General features: G+C 41.2%; 1 protein-coding gene across 3 annotated transcripts in view; it reads left to right on the top strand.

Moving 5' to 3' along the window:
• plxna2 (plexin A2) overlaps positions 1-18,013 on the top strand; it is a 374,923-nt gene that overhangs the window by 80,727 nt on the left and 276,183 nt on the right. For 2 of the 3 annotated variants that reach the window (XM_077512747.1, XM_077512746.1), the window contains exon 6: positions 1,510-1,570. The gene's annotated coding sequence lies outside the window, so the exon portion shown is untranslated. Of the gene's footprint in view, positions 1-1,509; positions 1,571-5,498; positions 5,579-18,013 lie in introns of all 3 variants that reach the window. The other variant, XM_077512745.1, reaches the window with a different exon arrangement.

Here is an 18,013-nt window from a genome sequence, read left to right as displayed (position 1 = left end):
CTATGTTATATTAGCAATTACTAGACATATGATTTTATAAAAAGAATGTACGTTAGTGTGATCGAACACGCCATTTTGCATATTATTGACATTAATAGTGGGTTTTTAAAATGAATGAAGTATTAGTTCACTACTCGATGGCACTAAATCCTACACACTGTATCTTTAAATAAATTAGCTTATTTTGTCCCCCATGGTGCGGTTTGTTTATCGTTTATTTCTTTGATTTCCACTAAGGCTTCTATTGATGCTGTTCAGTAGCTTGCTAGATTTTACCATATCGTTATTCAAATTTGACGTTGCACGATGGCACTTTGGAGTGTGACAGTCGTGGCATTTGTTGTGTGGTGAGCTGTAGAGTCAATCAGGAGCAGCTCCACACATGGAGGCTTTAACCAATATGCCGAGATCAGGCAAGCTGTCTCCTTGGCTGAAAGCTAATGACGCCGCCAGGCGAGCTAACCAACATTTGGCGCCTGCAATGGCACCCAAAACGAACACCTGCCCGTGTCGCCTTCCAAAACGTTATGGGATTGTGACTTTTGTGATTAAGCGTATATCGCGCTGACGGACACAAAGGTTATGTTCTGATGTGGAGCTGTGACTGGGTGGATGGCGGTCGTGGCAGCAGTGGCACTGCAGCACAGCTGGTGAGGGTTGTTGTGCTGTATTGTCCGTCAGTTTACTGCTTCCGATTTGAAAATGAATTCAATGATTTCAAATTATTCATGATTATGAGCTGCCGTGTGAAACAGTGTTGCGTGATGACTAGCATGTGATTCTTAGTGTTTTTCTTTTAGTTGTACATTATTTCAGTAATAATGCAAGTACCAAATGTCCTATGACCACGTGTCCCAAAGACTTATTTATATGTTTTGTTTTTTTATGCGAGAGCATACAGAAGGCTTTGATGCAGCCTCTGAACTACTGTTGAAGAAATGCCTGTTATTACAAAAACGGCCAACAGGTGGCAGCAGAGTATACGAGATCAACCAGGGCCATGTTGCAAACAGTTGATTTCCCCACAGTTCTAAACAGATTTGTGAATAATGATGAAACTGAGCTATATTCTAATGTTGAAATAAATATACCCCAAATCACATTTAAAATCATCCCCAAAGGCTCACATATTACATTAATTACCAAAGACTAAAACAAAGGACATGTTCCCCATAATTATAGTTTTAGTTTTGTAACGTAAAGTATATTTTCAGTTAGTTTCTTTTTTAAAAAGGATTTTTGTTTTTTATTTTATTTCGTTAACAAAATTGTTTTTTGAATTTTAGTTAGTTTTTTTCATGAGTTTTCATTATCTAAAATAACCTTGCTTGAGACTGAAACCAGATTTAAAAACAATCTTGAATCACATTTTTTTATTTTATTTTTTATTTTTTCAAATTGGATTCAATTCCGGGTTTATTGTTATTAGTTATTAGTCGATATGTCTCTGTGCTGAGGCTTGATCGGCCTGAACTAATTTGCTTCTGGCACCATCGGATCACTTTTCAGATGTTGCGGCTTGCACGAGATGGACATTGCCAACCTGTCTGGCTTCAGCGATCAGCCAAAGGTCAGCTCGCCACGCTTTTAAAATACTGCCTGAGCCTTTTTCATGCATTTGTCGGCATCAAATGAGGCTTCTACTAATGGAGCAAGTCAAGGCTCTAACATTTTGTCCCTGGGGCGAGACTTCACTTGTCTCTCGCAAAGGAGTTTGTTGTGGACTACTTCAAATGAAAAGTACCTTCTTTCTGTAAATTTGTCTTTGTAGACTTCCATAGTTACCGACTGAATTAAATCTCCTGTAGTCGCTTAAGATTTACATCAGGGGTGTTAAATATAAGTCCCGCGGGCCGGATCAGGCCCGCAAAGGGGTTTAATCCGGCCCGCGAGATGATTTTGTAAAGTTAAAAAAAATAAATAAATAAAATTGTAATGTCGGACTAATTAATCAGCCGGCCACAATCACAATATATAAAATTTGTAATTTCACAAGGAGTCCTCAGATGAGCAATGCAACTTGTACGGGAGAATCGTCCTGGATGTCATTATTTTACACACAACCTAAAGTTACGGTTTGCTTAATTATTATTATTATTATTGTTATTATTATTTTTTTAATCATAGACCGACAAATGTGTTAAATACGAAACAAATTAGATTACTGGTAACTAGTGTTGTTATGATACCATTTTTTTGGCTCCCGATACTGATACCGATACCCAGCTTTGCAGTATCGGCCGATACCGATACCATACCGATATTTAAGTTTTTTTTTTCCTCAACATGAAAAAGCTGTCCTGCCATTGGTTCAGAGCATTCAAGGGCCAATAGGATATCTTAGATCGGCATGCAGTGAACATGTCACATATCAGTGAATGTCGTGCACCAGCAAGACACAAGATGCTGCATCCAAAATCCTATATTAGCGTTGGAATTAATGGTATCGCCATGTTACTTGTGAGGAGTCACCGATACCGATACCACTGTTTTAATGCAGTATCGGCACCTCTGCCGATACCAGTATCGGTATCGGAACAACACTACTGGTAACACAAATAGATATGACAAGGATTAGCGTCCTTATAACGTCATTCATTAACTGCGCCACGCAATGCATTCTGGGAACAACATGCAAAACGGGTATATTTAACACGTCCAGAGCTCAGTGTTTCCGCGTTCCATTTGCATTTGTATTATTTTTTGGAACAATATAATTAGAGTTCAGCTCCGTAATTCAGGGCTGGCACACAAATATTTCCTCCATGCGGCCCCTGAGCTAACATGAGTTTGACACCCCTGATTTACATGAACAGAATTTATAATGCTTTCTCATTATAATTCACCAGTCCAAGCAAGTAGGAAGGATCACAATGTAGGGTAATTTGTGGAAAGTTTTGTGAAAACGCAACAAAACTCCAAAATATCAATATGATGGATTATTTTAATTTATTGTTTGAATTCATCATTCATTTGAAACACAAAACACAAATTGATGGTACGGTATACCTTGAGATATTAAGATATATACTGATGTGAGAACCAGGAAGTGGAAGCTAATTAACCTTGTGTGTAAGAATTCCCAGAGATGAGATAAAGCCATATGTTTGTCGTCACTATCATAGAAAGTCAAGAGGGAATAGACTGTGAATTAATATTAAATTAATCAACAAGAGTCATCATTACGCGAGCTCCTGGAGTAGATTGATGAAGTTTTCTGGTAAAGTCACACTCACTTCACCCTTCACTAGTTTAAACATCATCCATCTCACTTAGATACGGAATATAAAGACGTCACCTTTATTACCGGGTCTTGCACAAGAATGCTGAATTATTTATTCTGTTCAGATGTGCTACTGCAAGATCTGCAGCATTGTACTGGAGTTTGACCAGTCTTCTGTACAGTGGAGGGAGAATACAACTAAACATCTTATGTGTGACATTTTGATAGTTTTGCATTGCACCTGTTTTGTAAACAAGGAGCTAATATATTAACTCATTCAATCCCAGCCATTTTCACAGAAGCAGTCCCGTTCGCTCCCGGCTGTTTTACTGAATTTTGACTGATTTTGCAAGGCCCGCATAATATTGTGTTCTATTGCTTTAAAAGCATGGATCCTATCAAAAGAAAGATTAAAGTCTCTTCTTTCATCAGGAAAAAAAAAAAGTATGTTTCTATCTGTTACCGTTTTGCAGCAATTAGCATTAGAAGAGAACTAAGTTTCATCCGTTTTCACAAATCTATTCAAAATTGCAAGTAATTGAGGTTTTTTTCTAGATGGCCCTGGTTGATCTCCTTTGCTCTGCTGCCACCTGCTGGCCGTTTGTGTAATAACTACCATTTCTGCAACCGTTCTTTGCAGTTGAGAGGCTGCATCAAAGCCTTCTGTATGCTCTAGCATAAACCCCCCCCCCAAAAAAAAAAAAACGTATAAATACGTCTTTGGGACACTTAGAACATTAAAAAAAACGTATTTACACGTTATTGAGAGCAAATGAGTTACCCTTTTCTCCTTAATGCACTCGTTTTGAAATCATTCTGGCAATGAAACATATGTTTACTAACTGGATTAGAACATAAGACAGCGAACACAAACATTCACAAGGTGGTATGAGGAAGCAGCGGTGGAATTGATCAAATAATATATATTTTTTCAAAATCAAGTCAAGTCATCTTTATTTATATAGCGCTTTCAAACAGCCTTAGCTATCACAAAGCACTTTACAGAAACACAACAAAACATATTTGGAGTAGTTTGTGGTATATTTACATTTTAAACGATTAATATCGGACATATTTCATGGGGTCATCACTTACACGTGTTTTTCACTATTCATTTTCATTTTATTGGTTTATTTAACAAGGACAACGCAATCAGAATTAGATACTAAGCAAAGCTTGCAGCTGATGTTGAGCAGACAGAGTTTAGCAAATGCTAATTTACAACCCTCATCCCTGGTTGAGCTTTTACAATTGCTATACAATCTAAAACACATAAAATCAAAGCCACCCCTTAAAAATAATAAAATCAATTGTAATAATTCAAAGCAATCAGGGCAGGGCTCGGTGCCAATCCTTTGAATATTAGGGGATTAATGGATGCCACTAATATTGTTTAATGTTCCAAAATGTTTATTCAAATATAGGCCCAAACACTTTGTTTTGAACTTAAACTACATTTGAATTGAATAAACCCCCATAACTCAAGTAGCGTAGCCTATAGGCTCAGACAGCTGCTAATTAATAATTTAATTTACCGTATTTTCCCCACTATAAACTGCACCTAAAAGCCTTCAATATTTTTTCAAAAGCTGACCCTGCGCCTTATAATCCAGTGCACCTTATATATGGATCAATATTGAGCCGCAACAGGTCTCGCTGTCAAGATGCTATCGGTGACCCTGCACGATCTGTGACGCGCATGCGCTGAAGATCCCGCCCTCTTGGATCGCTAGCTAATGCTAATACTTTAGCTCAGAGAAAATAATAAAACAGCTGTTTATTCATTTTGGGAGTGAATGGAGTTGTCAGAAAGCTGGTTTGTAATCTATTAATAAAGATTGACTGACCATCTGACTGTTTTGTTGACACTCCCTTTAGCGCAGCACCATCTAATGGATGCATAAAGTAACCCCAGCCTCTACTGTAGCGCCTTATATATGGAAAAAGTTTCAAAATACGTCATTCATTGAAGGTGCGCCTTATAATGCGGTGCACCTTATATACGGAAAAAGTTTTAAAATATGTCATTCATTGAAGGTGCGCCTTATATTGCAGTGCGCCTTATCGTGCGGAAAATACGGTAATGATTTTACAATTTGAGTCAGTGCAACTACAATTTTCATTTACTCACGCTAGTGCAACCAGTAAATATGCTTTTTTTTCTGGCAAATTTCTGTTTCACACTTCAGCCCATTTCTCGGTAACATAGTGAAAATGACTTGGATTAATATTTACATTGTAAATCAATTTACAGTGTGTGCCCCTAAACTTCCAGATTCATGGCCACTGCACTCCTGTCACTAACGTGGGTACATGTCCCAGTGTAAGTAGTCTGTGGTCACAAACCAGATGTAGGTGAGTAAAAGTGAGAGCTCCTCACTTAGAAACTGTAATGTGGATGTTGAGGTTCGAAAGTTGACTGTTGGCTACTCATGAGAACAGGACACCAGACATTGATTGCTGTTTCTAGCAAAGGAGGCGGAGCACACCAGTGCTTATCCAGATGTTAAAGTAAGATAATAATCCCATACAGTATACCTGTTTCATGGTCACTAATTAGCATACTGAGACAATGAACAATTAAGCACTTTCTGTAGCGCAGTAATAAAAATGAAATATCGCAACAATGCAATTCATAACACTCCTGATCTCCAATGAATTTACTGAACTATTCTCATAAAGAGAAAATGCATTAGTGGAAATTGCACAGCCTCCATTGCGCTAGAATACAATGACTGTAAAGCAAACGTTGCCAGATAACTAAATGTACCATAGCAACACTGCACACACACACACAGAAAAATGTGAAATACAATTCTTGCCAGAGAGATTATTGCTCACAAAATGAAAAGGAAGAGAAAATGGTTTGAACAATTTTTTTTAGCATAATTTTTTACAACCCCACATCCTCTGATTTTCCATCAAGGTTTTTTTAGTCCACCATGAAAGTAAATACATCATCTTTTTGCTTTACACGAAGCAAGACATTCAAGGATATCATCTTTTAGAAAAGTGATGAACATTTTGCCTTTTTTATTGATTTAAAAGCGAGAGGGCCCACTTTCAAATCTTATGAGGACCACAAACAACTCAACACAACTCTGATCAACAAATTGGCGCTTTTCCACTGTACCGGTTCCACACCGAAGCGGCAATTTTTGTCCCTGGATATTAGTGTCTCCACGGGACTTTTTCGGGGCCGAGCCGTTCCATTGTAACTGCTGTTTAGAACCCTTTCGACAGCGGTTCTGCAGCGCCGGTCGTCGGGGGACTAGCGGGGCCATGACGTCACCTGTTGTCTGATTGTCCAACAGCATCGCCGCAAGCAACGCCGTGACACACGCCCATTTCCTTGTTTTAAGCGAGAAGAGGCAGAGGCGCCAAAGTCATAAAAATACAGTTTATACATTAAATATAATAATGTTTTATAACAACGCTGAACTATATTTAGAATTTAAAAGGTACTTGTGGATGGATTTGTAACGTTTGTGGTTTAAAAAAAAAACATCGCGAGTGCACAACGCTGGCTGGTCGTGTGTTCCCATTCACTTGAATGAGAGCTCCAGCGGCAGAGCTCTCCATTCAGAAATAGCTTCGCGAGCCGGTCGTGAATTGCAATATTTCATCCATGGTGGTCCATATTAAATTGTAAATAGGGTTCAGTGTTGGCGCGACTTGCCAGTCTAAATGAAATGTTATCTCAGATTCGCACGCAATGCGGGAGTGCAAGCTTGGCTTGGACGGTTCAAATATTGCCGCCCCCTTCCCGCCGGCGGTTGCAGTGTGGTGTGGCTGCGTGAGCTGTGGTGTGGTACCCGGCCGTTCGGGACCGATGGAAAAGCGGCACAACGAGACTAGGATCATTCATTCACAAATACAGGACATATTTCTCAAAACAATTTCCCATAAATATGTGAAAGCAGTGAGTGGCATGCCCTGCGATTGGTTGGCAACCAGTCCAGGGTGTCCCCCGCCTACTGCCCAGAGCCAGCTGAGATAGGCGCCAGCAGCCCCCGCGACCCTTGTGAGGAATAAGCGGTCAAGAAAATGGATGGATGGACAGTGAGTGGCATTGTTTATAGCAATAAAATAGCTAGTAAGCAAGCTAATATACTGTAATGTAGTTAACAATTTCAGTGTCATCAGGGCTGATTTTACTGAATGAAAATCGTTTTTTGGTGGTGGGGGGATTCTTTTTTTTTTTGTTATTAACTTGAGTGGAATTCATCAAAACATCATCACACCATGTGAAAACACAGGGAAACTTTCACCACATTCTCATTTATAAATTGCTAATTCATGCACATACATCTGTTTTGATTCTTTAATTAATTACCGTATTTTCCGCACTATAAAACTCACCTAAAAGCCTTCAATTTTTTCAAAAGCTGACCATGCGCCTTACAACCCAGTGCGCCTTATATATGGATCAATATTGAGCCGCAACAGGTCTCGCTGTCAAGACGCTATCGGTCACCCTGCGCGATCGGTGACGCGCATGCGCAGAAGATCCCGCCATCTTGGATCGCTAGATAATACTAATACTTTACCTCAGAGAAAATAATAAAACAACTGTTTATTCATTTTGGGAGTGACTGGAGTTGTCAGAAAGCTGGTTTGTAATCTATTAATAAAGTTTGACTGACCTATCTGACTGTTTTGTTGACATTCCCTTTAGCGCAGCACCATCTAATGGATGCATAATGTAATCCCAGCCTCCACTGTAGCGCCTTATATATGGAAAAAGTTTTAAAATGTGTCAATCATTAAAGGTGCGCCTTATAGTGTGGAAAATACGGTATATCCGTCCGTTTTTTCTGCTTACTGTATGTTAAGGCACTAATGATCCAAAAAGAGCCCTGTACAAATCACTGTCAATGACATTTGTAAATTGGTTTCCAAGGTAGTAAAAATTGTTTCGTAAATGATGTTCTCCCATCATTAATCAGAAAGAGGCGCTAGTTGATGTGACTTGTAAGCAGAAGACTTTCTGCTAATGGTTCATATCTAAACCGCAATAGCACTGTACAAGAAATATGTTTGTACGTTACAATTCACTGACCACAAATGAAGCCCAGCTGGTGGGAAAAGTAATCAAACCTCTTCTACAGAAAATTGAATAATAGCGTCTTGATATACTGTGTGTGTGCTGCATCCGCGTACATCAGTTTTAAAAGAAAATGTGAGAGAAATGTCGACGGCTCACCCGGCCCTTTTTCTTCTTTTCGTGTGCCTCTTAGTGTGATGGATGCCTGCCGAGGGTCCCCCTGACCTCTCATTGATTGATTGACGCACTTCACGGTGCAATAATCCAGTGTTTCAATGCGCATGCATGGTCCCAAAACAATTTGTCAGTGACAGAGTTCACATTCCAGCCTACCCCCTCTGCTGCGTTAATTGTTTGTGTCCTAAATTGATTGGCTCACTGTCCCTCAGTCTCCCAAAAGTGTAAAAGGGAATATTGTATCGCCATCTTCAAAAATGATCACTCTCAAAAGATATACTGAAATCTAGGTTGTTTTGCGAGCATATTTTGCACGAGGTTTTGAACAAAATGCACATTTATTATCCAATAGTCACCTCCTGGTGGCTGGTACTAAAGAGCAGAGGTGTTTGAGCTAGACGATTACTATGTTTTACCTGCTAATTTGGGCTTGCTGCTTTTTCCCTTTTCAAGTAGAGTTGCTTGCTGTGTGTCATCGCACCAGTGATTACTCCTCCCATAAATACTGGCATTGGTCGTTCCAATATTCAGGCGTACCAGCCTCACTTCTCACCAACCTGCTTTGTGGACGGTTTCTTTGTGACATAACAACAACCCTGTGGATTTTTTGACAGACATACACAACCTATTGGCAGTGCTTTGCCAGGTAGCAATAGTCAACTTGCTAACTTTGATATGTGACAAGAATGTCAACCGACATACGGACAAGAAGCCGGTTAATTTTGAATGACATCTGACACAAGCTGGTTCAAAACAATATTTCAGCCAAACAGTCGAATTGTGTTGAAAGGCAGAAGCAAAGCAGCACTAGGAGGGCTTGTGCTTCCCGTTGAGGCCTGATCATCTTTGTGCACTCGTCAGCTTTAGTTAGTGTCCAGAGTTTGTTTGGATCGTCAGAGGCAGTGCTATGGGCGACGTGCTACTTCATTTTTTGTTTTTTTTGTTTTCGTAGCAGGGTTTGAGTGAGGCTAAACCAGCACTGGCTGCTTTGTACAGGAACATGGTGAATCATGTTTTTGACTGGCAGAACCAGCATTGATTCACTAATGCAATCGCATGACTTCGCTATTAGTCATTTTCTTTCAAAATTTATGTCTTTCTTACTCTGACTCGTTTGGTCATTAAAAATGACCAAACCATTTAGCTTATTTGAGTTGAAAGATCTTCATAATCAGCTGTACATGTAAGTGGTGCGCTGGTGCGCATTAATAGTGAAAATATTTATGTGCGTGCAAGATTAAACTCCATCAGTGCATGATTGCGTAGTCATACTGCAGCTCAGTTAGCTTGACGGCGGTCAGGCCAGCCAGTCAAAACTAAGCCAGCCACAACAACAGTTGCTTCCGGGAGCCAACTTCAAAATAAAAGCTAGTCACTGATATTTATGTATAGTGTTGCTTGTTAATCATTTATTTTGAAGTTGAGCCTATAAGCAATCATTGTGGCAGCTGTCTTGGCTAAACTCATGGGCGGCGGCCAAACACTGGAGAGCCCACCACAAGATGGCTCCTCGCTCTCGATACTTGATAGTATATAGTCTGTCGAAAATACGTTATTACGTTAAAGCCGTCGGTCACTACAACACTGCCCTCGAGAACTGTGCTAAATAAACGAGCTGATCACATGGTCCCATACTGCAAGTCAAAGGTGGGAAATTCATTTTTCAAAAGGGCCAACTGACAAACTGAAATGTTTCTTGAAAGCCACACCAACAGGCTAACTCAATTGTATTGAATATGAATTTAAAAATGACAGAAAAAAATGTATCGTTTTAATTGGTTGATACGGTGAATGTAACCTTCAAAGACACAGTGTGTAGTTGTGCACCCTTCTGCCTCATATTTTTCTGCAAAATGGATAATGTCCCTCCAGGGACAGCAGACATTGAATGCGTCATGCTGCTTCTGAAAGCTTGGCATACGTTATATAACATTAACTAAGAGGGTCGAAACGCTGACTTGAATACATTGGGATTGTCTACAACCAAACACTTATCATTTTTAACAGCATTTTTTTCATCTTATTGACCTGTGAGGTTTATGTTAAAATGAATGATGTTGTTTGAAAAGTCAAGGTCAGTAGTGTGGCGCTGTGAAATTTGTTCTAACAGGAAGAAAATGCTGATTTCCCGCCTGCACATTCTGGCAACCAGGATCCATTTTCATGATTGGCATGCAGATGGATCTTAATGTCCTTTTGTTGCTGTGGTACTGGCACGTCCGTAATGTGTTGCTAAGAGCCGGTGGCCGTTCCACAAATGAGTGTGACATGATGCTGGATCAAGACCCCTGAAAGTTAATGCTTACAGACGGCTACCATGATGGCACCTCATACTAACCTCCCGTCCCTCCCCCAACCCTTTAAATGCGGACACTGCATGGTGCTCTCCATCACTGTGAGTGAGTGTGGCCAGGTCTCGGGTAGACACCGTGAAATGGGTACGCCTCTGGATCATGGAGCAGACCACTCAGCCCTCACGGCCCATAGCTGCTCCATTTACCACGGCCCATTAGCATGATGACGCTCCGCGCGCTCGCCAGTCATTCGTCCCTCGGCGCAGAGGGTGTCTGACCACGCTTACGTTCAAGGTGCTGCGCTCCGCTGGCTATGCAGCGTCGCCGCTAATGGCCTTGGGCTTTGCGGGCTGGTAATGACGAGGAGCCGGGCAAGACATGAAGGATTGATAGTTCTGTCTTGGGGAATGTGATGCTTTGGCTTATTGATTTGTTTTGAGTATCATATTAATCTTGACACCAACCATATATTGCTCCTTTAAAGACGTCGCATGTAGGCCTTTCTTTTCTCTTAATTGACTGGCCACATCATTTATATTAAAATGCAAGTTATGAGGCTGCCTAAATCAATAAAGTAACCTTTTCACAACCACAGCATTAACGCTTTTGAAACGTTCATTGTGTGCACGTACAGCAGATGCGTTGCGTGGGTGTGCGCCATAATGTAAAGGTCACTATGGCTGTCGTGCCAGTGATTTATTACCCAGCCAGGGGGGCCCAGTGAGCCGGCGGCGTCCGGCTCTGCGGCCACAGGAGTCACGCCACGCAGCCACATCGCATCAACGAGCAACACTGCTACCCTGCTATGCTTCACTGATGCTAGCTGACACATGACTTTGTCTTTGAGACTTGGTGCTTTGAAAGCTTGCAGGTCAAGTACTGCAACAAAGGGTTCATGCGAAAATAGATTAAAACCCATAACAGGAAAGTGATGCTGATATACAGTAGGTCCTAAAACTTTAGCTAAAAGTTTATAATGCATCACCTGCTTTTCCGGTCATTAGTCACAATTAGTCAGTGTCCTAAAAATAATTAAGTCATCAGTGCTCACTGACTAGCAACAAACTTTGAAGGCTATTGAAGTGTATGCAAGTAAACGTGGTTCATTGAAATTGGCCAACAAAATACATGAATGACCATGACACAACCTGTATCCAGTTGATACGGTTTCTCAAAAGTGAGTACACTTACGGATGAACCCTCCTCTCCAGCAACCCTGAATAGATCTTACCATGGAGGCTGAGCAGTGTGATCCCCCTGTATTTGGAACACACTCACCGATCCCCTTTGTGTGAAAAGGGGGCGACCGCCGCCCCGGTCTGCTAATGCAGAGCCACCGTCCCCGATGTCCATGCAATGTTGTAGCGATGTATCAACCAGAACAGACCCACAACAGAGCCACTGAACCACTAAACCTGCATTCCATTTGGTCAGATGGTAACCACCAGCTGCCTCCGGAGTGCCACAGAACTAAAAGCTCCAAAAGGACTCCTTATTCAGCTTGACGACATACCTCGCTGCTGGTGTCCACCAACAGGTTTGGGTTTTGCCGCCACAAAAGGCACCAACCATCTTAGAGCCACAGTTCTGGTCGGCGCCTAACAATGAAGGTACGTAACATGGCAGACCCAATATCTTCCACATCCAGTGGATCCAATCCACAGTAATGTGGGCCAAGGTCTGCCCAAGGTGGGAGTTGAAACTCGTTCTGACAGGGGACTAACTCTTAACAGACCCTCCACAATACCCTCACAGACCCTCACAATCATCAGGTGATGATCCTCATTGGTCATTGCCTGCTTGAACATTGAAGTCCTCTTGCAAAACAATTTAGTCCCCAGTGGGAACGCTCTCCAACCCCCTTCCAAAGACCCAAAAAAGGGTGGGTACTCTAAACTGTTGTTTGGTTCATAGGCACAAACAACAGTCAGGACCCGTCGGTTTCTCTCACCGTGGGCAACTCCTCAGTGGAGGAGAGTCCAACCTCTCTTGATAGGACCGGTACTGGATTTGGATTTGAGTCTGACTGTCTCGTCAGAACTTGTAGACCTCGCACACCTGCTCGGGCTCCTTCGCTGTCAAAGAGGTGATATTCCACATCCCAAGAGCCAGCTTCTGTAGCTTGGGATCGGATCGCCATGGTCCTTTCCTACGGCCATCGTCCCTCGCACTGCTCCCAATCCCTTTGCCCATTTTTGCCTGTATTCGAGAGGCATTTGGTTTGATCATCATGTTGCATTTACAAATACAGTATATTCAGTTTGACCTTAACTGACTTAAGCTGGAAAAATACTGTTATGGTCTTTCCCCATACACGAGTCTCATATTGGCCCAAGTTTTATTGGATTGGGTAACACTATAATTCCGGGCATACTCAATGAATGGCCCTCTCTGCTCAGGGCCATTCTGGATCCTTCGACTCCCGTGTGTCTCTCCTTTACCCCTCAATCCGCATCCATAGAGCTGCTCGAGCCCCGGGGCCCGAATAACTCTCTGGTGACGACTCACAGAGACATCTTCGTAATTTAAGGCGCAATTCCCTTTTTCCTTGGAGCTTTATAAAAATCTATATTGTGGTCATAAACAATACTGGCTTCCCGCGAGGCCTCAGATTCTCCTTTTTATGTATGCAGAGAGTTATGATTGAGGCAAGCGGCGCTTTGCTGAAAGGCCAAGCGGCAATCAAGTGGAACCAGGGCACTGTCCACGGCCATTCATATGGAGCTAAACTTTACCTGACCTTTGCCTGGCGTTACAGTTTCAGTAGGGTGTCAGTTTTGGATAACTTATGTTGTCTATTGCCTCACTAAAACCATGTGTGAATGTGAATGGTGGTTAAAATGCTCAAAATTTTCTCAGTTGTTTATTTTATACTTGATGGGTGGGCAGGTACGCCACAGATGCAACGTTTTGTATACAAGCAATTTAAAAGTCAATTTCTACAATATGTCCCGTTTAAGGTTTCATATACTATTTTGTCTTTTTGTCTCGCAGACGTCTTTGTCCTTTGAGTAAATAAATTGCAGAGGCATGTGAAGATTTCCTCTGGGTACTGTATATGATGTTGTTACCTGCTTTTAAGATTAGTTCTGCAGCACACCAAAACCACTTGTGGTTGTTTGCTGATTGTTTTTGCGCTGGTTCCATCTGACGCAACAACAGTAATGTGCTACGTAAATGCTTGTTTTTGTCTTTTCCCACATGCCGCAAAATAATTTGACTCAAGTCTCACTTTCAGTTTAGTGTTTTTGTTTTTTTCTGTCAAAGGCTAATTGCTACTGCGACAATTTGTGCTTGTGAGGAAGCTTGCTGTGACAGTTCCTTATGTGTGCGACTAAAGAGGCTGCAGGCATTATTCCACTTCAGCCTGACACCGCTGTCTCTTCCAATTCCATCGCACTGCGTTAGTCATTAAGCCGGGCACTGACATCCCCCATCACATCATCACCCTAATCGTATCTGAGCGCCCATTATACAGTATACTTATGACCATATCATTAGCATCCCTTCGCAAACTCCTTCCCAATTGCTGTCACTGTGACTTGATTGTACATCACAGCTTCAAGGCTGCCTCTCATCCATCACATGGTTGTCCACGTGAATATGTATTGACAAATAATATTCACTGGCTTGTGATTCATACAGTCATGTTATGTAAAGTTATTCCTATTCAGTGAGTCTCGTAGGTCTGGCAGGGGCAATGCCAGGGATGATGGTGCTTAACGTTGGTTCCCAAGCTGTAAATAAGACAATTCTGACTGTGCTTCAGCCAATAAAGCTCCAGCAGAGATCAGCAGTTGGCTTGATTCTGCTCTGCCCCGATGTGACGATGAGCCGGACCAAATACACTTTATGAGGAAAATAAAACTTTACAGAGTTGCTGAGTAGAACTTTTCAAACAAGTCAAGCAACATTCACCATTTCAGCAGCAGTAGGTGCAGACATGCTTACATTTTCCTTTTTGCTTTTCAGCACTCACCCACCACGATTTTCTACCAATCATTTTCCCACCTTTAAGGAATACGGTAATTGTACTATGATTAAAGCATGACTTCTATTGAATCTTAATAAGTATGAGGATGGTTATTTCAAGATGAAAATAAATATTTCTGTAGAGTAAAATTGTCAATCAAATCTATCCATTTTCTAAACAGCTTGTCCTCATTATTGTCACAGATGAGCTAAAGTCTGCCTATGCCTTTTGAGCATGATTTTAGATAAAAGGCGAAATACAGCCTAATGTATAGTGCAAAAGTGCTTTTTCTGCCTGGTACCTGTTCATGGCAGTTTGGATTTTTCATGGACCGGCAAACATTCATCAACAGTGTGCTGACTGTATATGTGCCACTACTAAATAAATAAATAAATAAATAATATGTGTTTTCCAGTACCAAATGGCTACATGGCCCTACTGTTATAGTGGAAGACAATCTATTCCAGGATTCATTTAAAAAAAATGTTGCGTATTGTGTTACTACTCACCCCACCAAAAATACGTTTGAATTCTGAATTGTACAACCTCAAGGGCATTCGACTTCCAATGGTACAGTAGTTTGGTTGATATTGTACCAAAACACTAATACAAGATGAGAAGTTTGCCACAATTCAATATTTATTCCAAGCATAAGTAATTCTCTTCACCACTGAAAACTAAATAAGTAAAAAAAAAAACCGAGACAGCTGTGAGCTGAGCTTATTCACATTTGAAATGCAAAACAAACCACGTAGCTCCCAATTACAATCAGAATCACATTGTTTTGCCAAGAATGTGTGAAACATAAACATTGACACTTTGGTGCAAAAACAAAGCCAATCAAAATTCATGTGATACGGAAGTAAAAGGATTAATGAGCTATACTCAAAATATACAAATAATGAAATAATTACTATAATAACATCATATGCCTTCAAAGGTTGTAGTTTGCAAGCATATTTTCGTTTGGAATCTGAAGTCGTGTGCGCTAGTGCATTCAATAAATCATAAATGATAGTAAAGTACAAACGTTAAGAAGACATGAACTTCACCAGCATGGGGATATCAGATATCATATTACCACATGATCGAAAGTGGATCTTAATATTTTTTTCTCCACACTGCAATTTGGATGCTTTTCTGAAGACAACCACGGATGAGCCTGTCTTTCTCTGCTTGGAATAAAGAAATCAAGAAAAAGTTTCAATTTCAGACATGAATGCTAAATGATTCCGTTTCCGTGTTTTCACACTGTGGAGCTCGCTGCCGAATACGTCAGGCCAGCCATCATTTGCATGATTTGTTTCTTGTACTTGCTTGCTGACTGAGTGACTGCATTACATGAATTGACAAATCGAATTCAGAGGACGCTATTCTCTCAGCAGGGCGCATAGAACATTTCTGCTTTATTTGCTGAATCTGCTCTCGACGCCAGTAATGGCACGAGGCTCGCTATTTTTAGCTCCGGGTAGAAAACTGCAAAGCACATCATTTTGTTTTTAAACAAATGGATAAAACAATGCGGAAAGACTGTACAGTATATGATGAGTTCCTAAAGGGCAAGGAAGCCGTTTTGTTTCATCGTCACCATGTGGCTTTGTTACTTTCCTAATCCCGAAAGTGTCACGTCGCACGACACCGTAATTGTATGCATCCTCAGCATTGCTTCACGAGTATTCCGATAAGCAACAGTGGTCAAGTCATGGAGACATGTTTTGATGGATTAAACGCGAAGAAGTCGTGACATTTTATGGTTTCATGCAACAGGAGTTCACAAGCCCTTCTCTTTTAAATGCTGTAAAAGTATCATGTTCTTTGAGTTAAGTAATAAAGCTCGGGGCCATCCCGCAAAGCCATTAATCCCAAATGTCAGTGATTTATCTAAAACAAGGAAGATAATAAATCTTTTATAGAAATGCAGTCGCAAACTTGGCATTACTTTAACGCAATCTACTGGCCGATTTACCGTCTTGATTGGGTTAGCGTGACAAGCCCGGTTACTGCGACGCCTAAAGTCCATTTTCTAATGTAGCTTACCTCTGCAAGAAGTAGTCACATGCTCCGGGAGCCTCCTGTACAAATGACAACAGGGAACCTGGCACACCCCTCAGGTTAGAGTAAATTAACCCCATCTGCCCGATTGGGAGACCTCACTGATGATTGTCACTCCCCAGGTCCTCGGCAGGTTCTGCCGGAAATGGAGCTTTATATGGCATTAACACAGAGCGAGTTGGAAAAACATCCGCTGGGGACCCGCGTTTTTTTTTTCTCTGGGTTGAAGGTATTCCTGCACGCTCTGTCTTCGGCGCCGTAATAAGCTCGGCTGCTCAGGTGCTCGGCGAGATAGGACGTCTCCGCTTGGCCCTCCATGACACCCCGACAAGATATTAGCGCGGAGTCAAATATAATTACAGGAACCTGTCAGCGCCATCTGTGGTCGAGCGCCTCGGTTGGAACTGGGGCCACGGGCGTGATTATTGTGCAAGCCATTCCAGGTGTGGGAATGTGCAACTGGGTCCGTGACCAAATATTGCTCCCCCGTTCCCTTCCATCAGGCCCTCAGGAACACGTGTGATTTGAACGAGTTATTGTGAAAATGGCCAGCAAACTGTAACATTGCATCGATTGGCAGTTCAGAACATTTATGAATCAATTGTAATTATTCGTAGAAAATTGACTTGATTTTTTTACAAAGGTCTTCAAATTCTACAAATATTGTGTGCTCAAGAATAATTGACATATTCCAAAATGCTAGATATCCATAAATTGGTTGTGAACCGAAGATCTAGCAGATTTCCTATCTTATTCACAAACTAGGCTCGCTAAACAATTTAACCCCTGGGCAGTATCTTATTTTGAAATGACTTGGTCAGCACCATCAAAAAGCCAAAAACGGGTCACAATAATGCCTATCAAAATCCTTCATGCCTGTTGTTACTCTCTCGATTGTACAATCGTCCAAAAAAAGAGGCCTAGGGTGCTTGCTACAAGCTTTGTCAGTCCCGGTTGAATTTTACTGTCAACCTGACAAATGATCAAAAGAGATTAAATATTGTGTATTTAAACACCAAAGTGTCCACTCATCAAACAAAAGTCCACTATCCTAATGTTTAATGCTGATGTGAACCATCATAGGCAGGCTGGCGGAAATTAGCACAGATGTGACGGTAATTATAAACAAAGCAATACATACAAATAGAGCGTAAAATACGATCCAAGACAAAGAAAGATTAAACTTTGAATTCACAAAAACATCTTTGCAATATCAATTAGGCATATGTGACAGCTATTGAAAAGTG

This window comes from Festucalex cinctus, chromosome 2 (genome assembly GCF_051991245.1).
Source record: "Festucalex cinctus isolate MCC-2025b chromosome 2, RoL_Fcin_1.0, whole genome shotgun sequence".
Lineage (NCBI taxonomy): Eukaryota > Metazoa > Chordata > Actinopteri > Syngnathiformes > Syngnathidae > Festucalex > Festucalex cinctus.
This window is presented reverse-complemented; position numbering and strand designations above follow the sequence as displayed.